This window comes from Protopterus annectens, chromosome 8.part0, assembly GCF_019279795.1.
Source record: "Protopterus annectens isolate FY-2018-M chromosome 8.part0, PAN1.0, whole genome shotgun sequence".
In the NCBI taxonomy this organism is placed as follows: domain Eukaryota; kingdom Metazoa; phylum Chordata; order Ceratodontiformes; family Protopteridae; genus Protopterus; species Protopterus annectens.
Window position 1 is genome coordinate 660,447,574 of NC_056741.1, and position 13,024 is coordinate 660,460,597.

A 13,024-nucleotide genomic window follows, 5' to 3' on the forward strand; every position below is an offset into this window, starting at 1 on the left:
CGGTACATAGATTTTTGTTTCTTATACTAAGCAACTAACTAATTAACTAAAAACATAAATAAAATTATACACATGAAAAAAACATTAAAAAACAAATCTGTCATACCTGCATTTTTTACAGTTTGGTAAATGACTGCTCGATTGCTAGTTACATTGTTCTCACTATGGAAAAACAAAAGTATTAGAAATATGTGGCATAAAACATGAATATCAGTGTCGCAGCTGAGACTGATGGCCAGTTGGCCTGTTGCAAGTTTAAATCTAGTAATAAGCAATTTATCACACATATTCCTTTTGACATATATATAAGATTTGGTAGTGAAAGCAAGCATTTCAGTTGTATGTTCTGCAGAGTTCATGAATTGTTATGCTTACTGTACTAGTAAACAGATAAAATGTCTAGTTTTTGATTTAGCATTTGAAAGATTAAACTTCAGCACTATACTGTTCACACTAAAGTACTTGGCCAGAATAACAACAATACAGGATGTAAAACGCACAAGTGCATTTAGAAACAAGATATATGTTCCTTTATTTTGGTAAAAAGGGACAGGAAGATACTAAATTGTGTAGCTTTTGGGGATCACTGTGTATGAAAACTATATTGCTAAGACAGGCTGGGTAATTACTACATTGGATATTTTGCTGATATTACTTATATTATATGGATGAGACTAGTAAAAGACAGGTGTCTGGTATTTGCAAGTATGTCGGGTATTGCTCAGCAGATACAAGGGCTAAGCCTTTAGTCTTTCCATATCATTTTGTTATAATAAGTTTTGTAGAATTTGCCATCAAAGGCAGATGAATCATAAGGTAAAACAATGGTGCCTCAGAATGTATGCATGTAATATGTCTAAATACTCACTATGTAAAAGTGATGGCTGACAAAAGAAATTCTCAGACCTGTGTGGCGTACTTAAGTGTCATCCTTACAGGGATTTATTCTGAGAACTGTATATACTGCTCTGCATTTTCGTTGAGATTATTCTTAAAAGGCTAGTTCATCATTGTAGATTTTATTGTTGCAGTATGACAAATGCATTGCTTTAATATAATTTTATTAAATTTGTGCACTTCGTAGAGATTTCATTGAGATTATGATCAGTCAGTCCATCCATCCACAACTCTTTTTATTCATTTTTGCACATGTGGCTGGGATGTCACTTAGTGACAATCATCTAGAACTAAGGTTTACACAGGTGGCTAGCCCTGCCATGAATGAGGCAGAGGTAGTTCACAGTTCATAATCACCTTGTGAAGGCATCCATACAATCAATACATTTTGCTTTAAAGAAAGCAAAAGTATCATATGGTTTATGTGCAACAGAAGATTATTCAAAGTATGGGAGACTCACTGAATAATAAATATGTCCTTCCAGTGTGCCATATGTCATTGTTGGTAACAATGAATGCATTTTTTTTAACTTCATTGTTTATGCTGGCATTTGTTTTGTGTAGGTATAGGAAATCAAGGGCATCTGAGTACTTGATAATGTGGAATGCATGACATAAATCCCTCTGAAATCTCTCTGCAGGAGTCTATGCATGACAGAGTACAGGGATACAACTTCAAAATTGTCTTGGTAGTTGAATGTCTTTAGTCCAGTGGTCTTTTTAGCTATAGATTTCTGTGGTCTTTCTAGCTGTGTAATGTTTTTGCAAGAGTTTGTGTCAGAATATCAAGTTTTTTCAAACAAAAACTTAATGCGGTAGAGATCATATGTTCAACTTTCCAAAAACTCAAATAAACAAGCAACAAAAATCTATGTTTCACAAATCCACACCCCCTGCAAATTATATATATATAACAACTAGAAGATACTGCACTACAGTGGGGAAAATGGTAAATTCCCCAATCCTTACTGTACTGTGATCTCCACACAAATGCTTTGAGTTTTTGGAAAGTTAAACAAATGGTCTCGACTATATAAATTTTGAGTTTTCAAAACCTTGACCATTTGTTATAAAACCATTTGTGTATATGCATAATAAAAAGTGCAGAATATACTATAGTTAGTCTGATGTACCTCTCAACCTCTTAATGCAAAAAATCTGGACAAAGCCAAAAATAATGGGGGAGGGTGCGAAGGTCCAAAATTAACGACAGATTTTAAATATTGCTCTTATAAACTTATAAAGTTGCTAGATTAACAGGCTTTGCATTTGCATGCATTTTCGGAAGGATATGAAGTCTGAAACTCAAATGTCTGTCATTGTTTAGTGACTTCATTCCTCACCGATTTGTCAGAAAAACATGTACAGACTTTATGAAGAACAGACTAAAAATATGAGGCAAAAATCTGGTCAGTTGATAGGTATGAACTCTGATCAGGGCAGAGTGTAGAGGAATGATAGCCAACATTGAATTTAATGTGGTAACTTTAGTTATCAGTTAGGCTAGACAGAAGGAATTCCTGAGTACTGTTGCTACATGGTGGTTAAAGGATAGCAAGCTATCTATGGAGGTATCAAGATCACTGAAAAATTTCATCATTCTGGACTGAGATGCTGTTTATACTCTAAACTTCTGCTGACATTTGTTTACCAAATGTAACAATGCTACACTTCTTTGCATTTGATTTAAACACATTCCTGTTATACTTTTGATTTGTATGGTTTGCCATTGCTGAAGTAGCATGGTACTGGATGCTGAAAGAATGTCATCAACACCCACTTTGCAGTCTTTGACAAACTTAGTTAGCCATATGTCTGGGTTAGTGCCTGTGGAAATCAGAGAAGCAGCTGAACAGAACAGGTTCCAGTACTGAGCTCCAAGGAATGCCACTAGTCACCTTTCTGTTTCTTACAGGATACATTGTACTCTAACCTCATGGGTTCTATCTGTCCACTAGTTTATTATCGATCTTCAGACTTAAGGGTCTATCTTCAGACTTAAGGCTCTACATAAGACTTTTCAAGCTATTTGATTAATCATTTTATTTGATGAACAGGAAGTTGCCCTGAAATGTACAAGGATAGTTCTTCATTATGACCTCAGTAAAATTCAAATATATATAATGAGGGTATAAAGTAATAGCAAATACACTACAAGTGTCCCAGCAAAACACACTGCAGGACATTATAAAGGTCAAAGCAGAATGCATCGTTCCACATTTAGTGTATGTTTCAGTAGTTCAGCTTACAGGTCAAGTCAAACGGTGGCATAGCATATAGCATAGCACAGAACATTGCTTTAATCATTGTAGGTCTGAACTAATGCCATTGATACTTAAATTTAAGCTATTTTTCATTACTTCAGTTGGAATCTGACAATACTTTCAAAAAGGTCACTTAAAGTTGCAAATTGTAAGCCTTTAAGAAGAATAGAATTGTTAATGTTTAAGAATTATATAAGTGAATGAACCAGTTCAGAAATGGGAAACGACAAAGCTAGGGCTACTGCCTTAAGCATACATGATGACTAAATATGCACATGTTTAGTAGTGAACAAGGTCAAGTGAGACTGTTTAAGAAAATAAACCAGCTGAATCAATCACTCAGTAAAAAATGGCACATGCCACTGTGCCAGTGATGTTGTTAGCAGGGAGAATCTGATTGGAATCTGCTTATCTGATGTGTAGCTTTCAATACCTGGTTGAGTAGGAAATTGTTAAAACTGTCATGAATGCAGAACAAATGCATTTGTTGATAAGATTAAATCAAAGCTGGCTTCTTGTGTGAAGAGATATTAAATGGTATATGCACCTCTACAATAGATATATTTGCCTGAATTTTATCAGTCATATATATATATATATATATATATATCAATCATTTAGTTTAGATTATTGTTTCCCGGTCATTTCAATTCGGTAATTACTTAATTTGGGATTTTTAGTGAGCTGTTACATGGGTGGTTGCTTATCATAGTTCAGATGCGTATCTTTTTTTTCCAGTTTTTGTAATATTTTGTCATTGTAGTTGTCTGTATATGATTATCTTAAGAGCTGCATTTCTTTGTGCTGGTCCCAAGCCAGGATAAATGGGGAGGGTTGAGTCAGGAAGGGCATCCGGCATAAAACTTCGCCAAATACTTAATGCGGACACCAGTAAATATTTAATATTTCCATACCAGATCGGTCGAGGCCCGGGTTAACAATGACCGCCACCAGTACTGTTAGCCAACAGGGTTCTGGCAGAAATTGGGCTACTGTTGGCTGAAGGAGGAGAAGAGTCAGAAGGCATGGCCGAAAGCAGGAAGAGAGGAGAAAGGTTAGGACTGTGGTAGTGAGGGTCAGAACTTTGAATGTTGGCAGTATGACTGGTATAGGGAGAGAGCTAGCCGATATGATGGACAGAAGGAAGGTTGGTATATTGTGTGTGCAAGAGACCAGATGGAAGGGGAGTAAGGCTAGGTGTATTGGAGGTGGGTTCAAATTGTTTTATCATGGTGTGGATGGGAGGAGAAATGGCGTAGGAGTTATCCTGAAGGAACAGTATGCTGAGCGTTTTGGAGGTGAAAAGAGTGTCAGATAGAGTGATGTTTATGAAGCTGGAAATTGATGGCGTAATGATGAATGTTGTTAGTGCTTATGCTCCACAAGTTGGGTGTGCGTTGGATGAGAAAGAAACATTTTGCAGTGAGTTGGATGAAGTGGTGATGACCGTACCCAAGGGTGAGAGAGTGGTGATTGGAGCAGATTTCAATGGGCATGTTGGTGAAGGGAACAGAGGGGATGAGGAAGTGATGGGCAGGTATGGTGTTAAACAAAGGAATGCAGAAGGTTAGATGGTAGTGGATTTTGTGAAAAGGATGGACATGGCTGTGTGGAATACGTATTTTAACAAGAGGGAGGAGCACAGGGTGACATACAAGAGCGAAGGAAGATGCACACAGGTGGATTATATCTTATGTAGGAGGGCCAGTTTAAAGGAGATTGGAGACTGTAAAGTGGTGACTGGGGAAAGTGTAGTTAGGCAGCATAGGATGGTGGTTTGTAGGATGACATTGGTGATCAAGAAAAGGAGGAGTGTGAGGGCAGCACCAAGGATCAAAAGGTGGAAATTGAAAAAGGGTAATTGTGAGGTGGAGTTCAGGGATGAGTTAAGACAGGCACTAAGTGGCAGTGAAGAGTTACCAAATAGCTGGGTAACTACAGCAGAGCTAGTAAGGGAGACAGCTAGAAATGTGCTTGGTATGACATCTGGACAGAGGAAGGATGACAAGGAGACAAGGTGGTGGAAAGAGGAAGTACAGGAGGGTATACAGAGAAAGAGGTTGGCAAAGAAGAAATGGGATTGTCAGAGAGATGAAGAAAGTAGACATGAGTATAAGGAGATGAGGTGCATGGCAAAGAGGGAGGTGGCAAAGGCTAAGGATAAGGCGTATAAAGAGTTGTATGAAAGGTTGGACACTAAAGAGGGAGAAAAAGACCTGTACCAATTGGCTAGATAGAAGGACCGAGCTAGGAAAGACGTGCAGCAGGTAAAGGTGATAAAGGATAATGAGGGAAACATATTCACAAGCGAGGAGAGTGTGTTGAGGAGATTGAAAGAGTACTTTGAGGGGTTGATGAATGAAGAAAATGAGAGGGAGAGCAGGTTGGATGATGTGCGGATAGTGAATCATGAAGTACAATGGATTAGCAAGGAGGAAGTAAGGATAGCTATGAAGAGGATGAAGAACGGAAAAGCTGTTGGTCCAGATGACATACCTGTGGAAGCATGAAGGTGTTTAGGTGAAATGGCAGTGGAGTTTTTAACCAGATTGTTTAAGGAAATCTTGGAAAGTGAGAGGATGCCTGTGGAATGGAGAAGAAGTGTTTTGGTACCGATTCTTAAGAATAAGGGTGATGTGCAGAGCTGTAAGAACTACAGAGGGATTACATTAATCAGTCACAGCATGAAGTTATGGGAAAGAGTTGTGGAAGCTAGGTTAAGAAGGGAAGTGATGATTAGTGATCAGCAGTATGGTTTCATGCCGGGACAGAGCACTACAGATGTGATGTTTGCTCTGAGAGTGTTGATGGAGAAGTACAGAGAAGGTCAGAAGGAGTTGCATTGTGTTTTTGTAGACTTAGAGAAAGCATATGACAGGATGCCTAGAGAGGAGTTGTGGTATTGTATGAGGATGTCGGGAGTGTCAGAGAAGTATGTAAAAGTGGTACAGGATATGTACAAGGGTAGTGTGACAGCGGTGAGGTCTGCAGTGGGAGTGATGGATGCTTTTAAGGAGGAGGTGGGATTACATCAAGGATCAGCTCTGAGCCCTTTCTTATTTGCAATGGTGATGGACAGGTTGACAGACGAGATCAGACAGGAGTCCCCATGGACTATGATGTTTGCAGATGACATTGTGATCTGTAGTGAGAGTAGGGAACAGATGGAGATGACCCTGGAGAGATGGAGATATGCTCTAGAGAGAAGAGGAATGAAGGTCAGCAGGACTAAGATGGAATATGTGTGTGAATGAGAGGGAGGATAGAGGGAGGAATGGTGAGGATGCAAAGAGTAAAGGTGGTAAAGGTGGATGAATTTAAATACTTGGGATCAATAGTTCAGAGTAATGGTGAGTGTGGAAGCGAGGTGAAGAAGAGAGTACAGGCAGGATGGAATGGGTGGAGAAGAGTGTCAGTTGTAATTTGTGACCGACGAGTACCAGTAAGAGTAAAAGGGAAGGTCTACAAGAGGGTATTGAGACCAGCTATGTTATATGGGTTGGAGACAGTGGCACTGACAAAAAAGGCAAGAGTTTGAGCTGGATGTGGCAGAGTTAAAGATGTTAAGATTTGCACTGGGTGTGATGAGGGTGGACAGGATTAGGAATAAGTATATTAGAGGGTCAGTTCAGGTTTGAAGGTTTTAAGACAAAGCCAGAGAGGCAAGATTACATTGGTTTGGACATGTGCTGAGGAGGGATGCTGAGTGTATTGGGAAAAAGATGCTAAGGATGAAGCTACCAGGTTACAGGAAAAGAGGAAGGCCTAAGATAAGGTTTATGGATGTGGTGAGAGAGGACATGCAGGTGGTTGGTGTGATAGAGCAAGATGCAGAGGACAGGAAGAAATGGAAACAGATGATCCATTGTGGTGATCCCTAATGGGAACAGCCGAAAGAAGATGATGATGATTCATATCCTGTTCAGTTTAATATTTAGTGCCGATTTTCTTTCTGTGGATGATGTTGCGTTCCAACAACTGATGATACATACATGGTGGACATAAATGACTGAAGACCTGAACAGAATGGCTAAACTTATACAGATGCTCACAAGGTAGTATATGCAAAAGCAACTATATTGTCTACAAGATAAATATTTGAGTTGTACTTATGCATCGTTGCCCCTTGTTTGGATAAGTATGTTGATATATATATTTTTTTATTCCTCCAAGAGATCTGCCTGTTTGCTCTACTATTGTTATCCAAATGAACCATTCATTCTGCTTGTGGAAAGAACCAGGCATCCCTTTGCTATGCACAAGCCCTACAACCCATTTAATACTGCTTGGGATGCCTAATCAATCCGTTCATGCTAATAATGTAAGTGCCAGGTGCAAGTTCCAGTGGAGCAGTCTGCACTTCTTTCGGGGAAAAAAACTGGCTACATCTATGCTGCCTACTATAGCAAGTTCCTCCACATTCTAACTTCCTCAGCCAGTGCACCTGCATAGAAACAGCAGGGTGTACTTGGCAGACCCATGATCCAAGTTTACAGCACAAAATGATCCTGTCACCTAAGAGGTAAGCCAGAGACACTTCTCTTTTGCAAAGAATGAAGACAGCCAGCAGATGTTCACTTCCATCCCTTGAGCTGTTCACTTCCATCCTCGCCTGCCAGCTTCAACAGACACCTGACATTCTAAGTGAACTTGTATTGCCTTGGTCATAGACAGGGTCTTACCCCTTTACACCACTGCAGCTGGTAAATTTGGTCATATTTCTGATTGCTATCACACTGCTACTCTCAAGTGCATGATGACCTAAAGTAAACAAGAGTCCAAAGAGCATTTGTCAATCCTGTCAGTATACTCATGTAAACTTTGTAACATGGAAAACTATACCTTCTCTCAGTTATGTAAACAGGGTAAATGAATAGGGACAGAGACAGGCAGTCTGCAGATTCAATACTTTGTCTACGAGCTTAGTTGCCCTGTAGTGCAATTTTTCCTTTTCTGTTTGAGTTTATATCAGTTAGTTATTACTGTCTACAGATTCGGCTCTAAATCCTCTAGCATAAGCATACTAAAGACTGAGCTTTCATGCTGTCCTCTGAAGCTGGAAATGAAAGTTCAGGGTATATATGAACTCTGCAATTTCAATGATTAAGATACCTGTTGAACCAGTTTATAACCTAATGGAAAAAAACAGACCTTGATAATTGTAGAAGGTAAGGGAATATGGCTTTCCTTCCAGATGTTTGAACGAGAGTGCAGAAGGCAGATGGATACTTTAATTATTGATGGCAGAAGGGATAAATCGTATTGAGCAATAATGTCTCAGTTTACATTAAGACTTCAGGAAATTGTTGTAAATGAGAATATTACATTTGATCACACACACTGATTTCATATCTTAAAATGGCATGAAGATAAAATTACATTTAAATGTTGTCATTGTGTTAATATATTGAAGCTCACTTTGTTCCAGGTACTGTACTTCAATGTGAAGTTGTAAGACTTGGAGAAATGGGAGAAGGTAAAGTTCATATGCTTGCACATTTCCTTTTCTTCACATTTGTGCATATTTGGATGTAATATAGATATAATTGGTAGATGAGGACAGTAAGGGCAGAATCCCATATTAGGATGTGCAAGGTATATAACCCCACTTTGAAAAATGATTATTGTGGAGTGTTTGTGCTGTTTGTGCATTAACTGTTTAATGCAATGATGATGTGGACTTTAGATATTATAGTTATGATTTTTTGCATGTCATGTAATGCTGATGTGGTGATTCATAGTAAATCCACTGTAAAATCTGTCACTACGTCAATAACCAGTTTGAAAGAGATTTTGAATGAATGAATTAACATTTTTCTTTCACAACTTTAGAATTTTGAAGATAAGTAAGAAGTCAGGGAGTATACCTCCCAGCTTCCCAGCACCAAAATTCATAGTGCTTATCCTTGAAATTTTCAGAATAGGGCCTGAAACAAGACCACCTTCTTATTTTTCATAACAAACATTTTTTGTGTACCAGGGTCTATACAGTAATTAATGAGGAATCTTTGTATATGCATAATATATTTAATTAGTAAGTTATGACCCATGACCAGGTCTGCCTTCATGAGGAAATCAGTAAATCTAGCAGGACAAAAGCTAAATATGAGGATTGAAACCATAGAGCTCTGTATAAATCATAGTAGCTGAGACCTATGTGGCAGGATAGAATGGTATAGGAGAGGAATCTGAGCTAGGATTAGCAGGAAACGTTACTAGTGAGAACAATAACAACACTCAAAAAATTACAGCAGGTGCTTTGTTTCAATTCTAAATATAGTTTTTCTGATGCGAAGTTCTTCCCATGAGAGCACTCCGAATTGTGTATTGTACATCCAATAATGCAGTACTGATAGGTCACTTTTTGTTATCTAGAATTACACTACCCTGTAATATATATACTTTTTATTTCAAATAAAATAAATTCTAGATGCTTGTGCTCTGCTGTTCATTTCGTTATAGGTAATCGGTAATGCTGCATTTCACATTGCCTCAGAGATGATTATGTTGCTAGTGTTTCAATGTTTACATTAACATATTAGTAGATGCATGAATGATTTTCATCTATGATTTCATTGCAGGTTATAATATCTTTATTAGTTTTAACCCTTTGAGCCCTTAAGCAACTAAATGCCCCACCTGTACCCAATTATGAAGGCAAAAGTTATGGAGGGCATTAGCTAACCATTACATAATTTGGCACATGCTGATATGGGTGCTGGTGTACAGCCTACTAATGTCTCTGGGATCTGACCTGCCATATTAATTTTCTAATACCTGCCACACAATGCTTTCCTTCTGAATACTTTCTTGTAGGAACAAATACATATTTTACCTATATTAATAACCAAGCTATATGTAACAAAGCTAATAAGTTGGGACACATTTACCAGGCTAATCTCTGAATATATGGGATTTTTATATAGTTGGAAGAAAGTACTAGGGAACTTTGGCAAATGCAAGTTATGACTTTGTGGATATCAATTTGTACATATGGGCTATTCCAAAAAAGGCTTTGTCTACATTTGTTAAAAGTGACACATACACCAGTTACTGAATATTTTTCTGCTAGAGAACGTGAAGTTCTTCACTGAATTAGCTTGGCAGATTGCTTGTAGCTAATTATTGGGTTGCTATATTCATGATTCAGTGTATTGCCACTGTAGACATTAGTATCTATTTCATACTGTCTGTTTCAGAAATGTAATAATCATATTCTGGTATTCTGCTTGTATGGCTTATGTGCTTCATTATAGTATTGGTGCAGGGTTGTTGGTCATTAGATACAAATTGCAGAGACATTTCTTGATCTAATGCTCTGTTTATTTTATTGAATCCTTAGATTTTAGGCTGAGGGTATCACAATCCTTGTGGTGTACATTTTGCCTAACTAAATTCTCATTTGTGGCTTAGTGAGATTTTAGTACTGTGGTTAACAATTTTAATGGCATAATGCCACTGTAGAGTAGGACAGAATACAGAAACACTGTAGCCTGCAGTAGATGATGACTTCAAAATAAGTCAGTCTGGAGGATACAACTGCATATGCAATGCTAGCTGCAATGAGGTGAACCTTAACACAGGTCAAGGACTCTTTACCTCTGATCAAACTGCAGCTGGTGGCCAGTCAGATTCAACCAGAGACTGTCAAAGTGCAAACTCATTCTAGCCACTTTATTGACTATACTAAGAAGTCTGAGTGAAGGCAACAGGACCATCATTAGTTTAAATGGAGTCTAACACAGAGGCCTCCATGATATGCTTCCCTATGCACTTTTACCACAGCACACCCAGGTACACCAACCCTATTTCCACATGCTGGTTTTAACACATCATCATTATCCCAACAGAATACTTTATTTATGTTTGTATGTATGTATGTTATGTATGTATTATGTATTTACTTACTTATTGTTGCACTTTTTCTTACTGTTTAGTTTTCTCCTCCATCTGTTCACTATACCCTAACTAGCCAAGACTTGTAATAACTTTAAAAGAAGTATTTTATCAAAACCAGTGATCTGTGGTTGCTAGCACCTCCAACTCCCAGTAAGTCATGTAGTTTTAGTTATTCTTATGTGCTTTTTCAATTTTGTTTCCAAACTCCCGGTTTAATTATTACAGAATCAATAGCATGAGTAAGAGAAAAAAATCATGTCTTACTTTTTTCTGTCAATTTTTTTACTACTTTTTTACTATTCAGAGCTGACTAAACAGCAGGTGTAAACTGAGAAGGTAAATGACTGGAAGAACATATAGATCATATTTGGGAATAATGTCTGCCCACCCCCCAAGAAAAGAAAAAAAAGTAGTCAAATTTCATATATGGCCACAGGAATATATTCCATCACATTGCTGTCATACATATATCCATAATGTCTCCTAAATCCTGCCTTCAAAAGACATCCAACTTCTGTTTTATCTCTGATGTTAAATTATGACAAAAGTGAAAGAACAAATGATCACAGTGATAGACCTCAATTTGTTGCTGACAAACATACATACACAGCATGCTACATTTTATTTATCCAGAAAAGATAGCCACCTCTATACAATTCTGTTGTCTGGTTGTGAGGAAATTGATAAGATAGCAATCACAGTATTTTTCTTATGTACAATACACAGCTCCTACAACAACTATAGTAAATTTCTTTGCACATCTCTGAGGTTTGATTATATGGAATACTAAAGAAAAAATGGCCACATTGTCACAATCCCCACACAAGCTAAAATAAATTTCTGTGCACACCTCAGTGTTGGGCTGTGTTTGCACACAGGGCAGCAGTTGAGGATGTGACTCACCTTGTAAATATGTATCAACATTCTCTTACACAGCTCTGGTCTGGGGCTCTGCTGGCTGAGGCTGAAGGTGTGTATGCTCTATGATGCCTTTTAGGTATTATCTTTGAAAGAAAATTACTTGTTAACTTTCTTACTGCTAACCAGATGAGTTATATATTTGACCTTAATACTCAATGTACCTACAGATAAAATAATTATTGTTTTCACACATACATGTTGATGTTGCCCTGTCACATAATGTCTATCATAAAATAAACACACACACACACACACACACACACACACACACACACCTTAGTTCACACAAATAACACATAAGTCCTGGAAGAGCCACACGCTCTAGTGATCTAAACCTCACCACAACAATAAATAGGACGTGCTGGAGGGATAGATTCCTGTCCCAGAGACTTCCCGTGCTTTGGAACAAGATTCCACTCTACATTAAGCAGAGCTCCTCGCTAACACTCTTCAAAAGAAATCTTGATGAGTGGATGGGAAACAGAAAGTTTACCCCGGGGATCACTTCAGTGGCTCTGCTGAACAGAGGCACAGGGAACTAATCTAAGGGGGGCGGCGAAAGCCAACACATTCTGGCTAGGCTTATAAATGCCTTCGGGCAGATAGCCTAGTACCTACCTATGAACCTATAAATCCAGAATGACTGTTATTTGAGCAAATTATATGAGGATTAGTCACTGCCATTCACAAACAGTCCTGTATTATCCAATTATAGCCTCTCTGTTTATTGTATACACTTTTGTTTTCTGATTGTAGCAAACATAATGAAACAGTAATGTATTTTGTCTTTGTTTTACACTATCAGTAACCAAATGAAAGTATCCCATCTTACTTTGCAGAAATATATATTGTCTCTGCATAGCCTGAATAATGACTGCTCAGCTTTAATAAATGACAGCTGGGTCATTATTTTATTTATTTTTTTATTTTATTTTATTTATTTAACATTTGTTGACCGGGAAAGTCCGACTAGGTTCCACAGATCCTGTTTTCAGCGGAGGCCTGGGGAGAAATGCTCCAGAATTATTGTTCACAAGCAGACC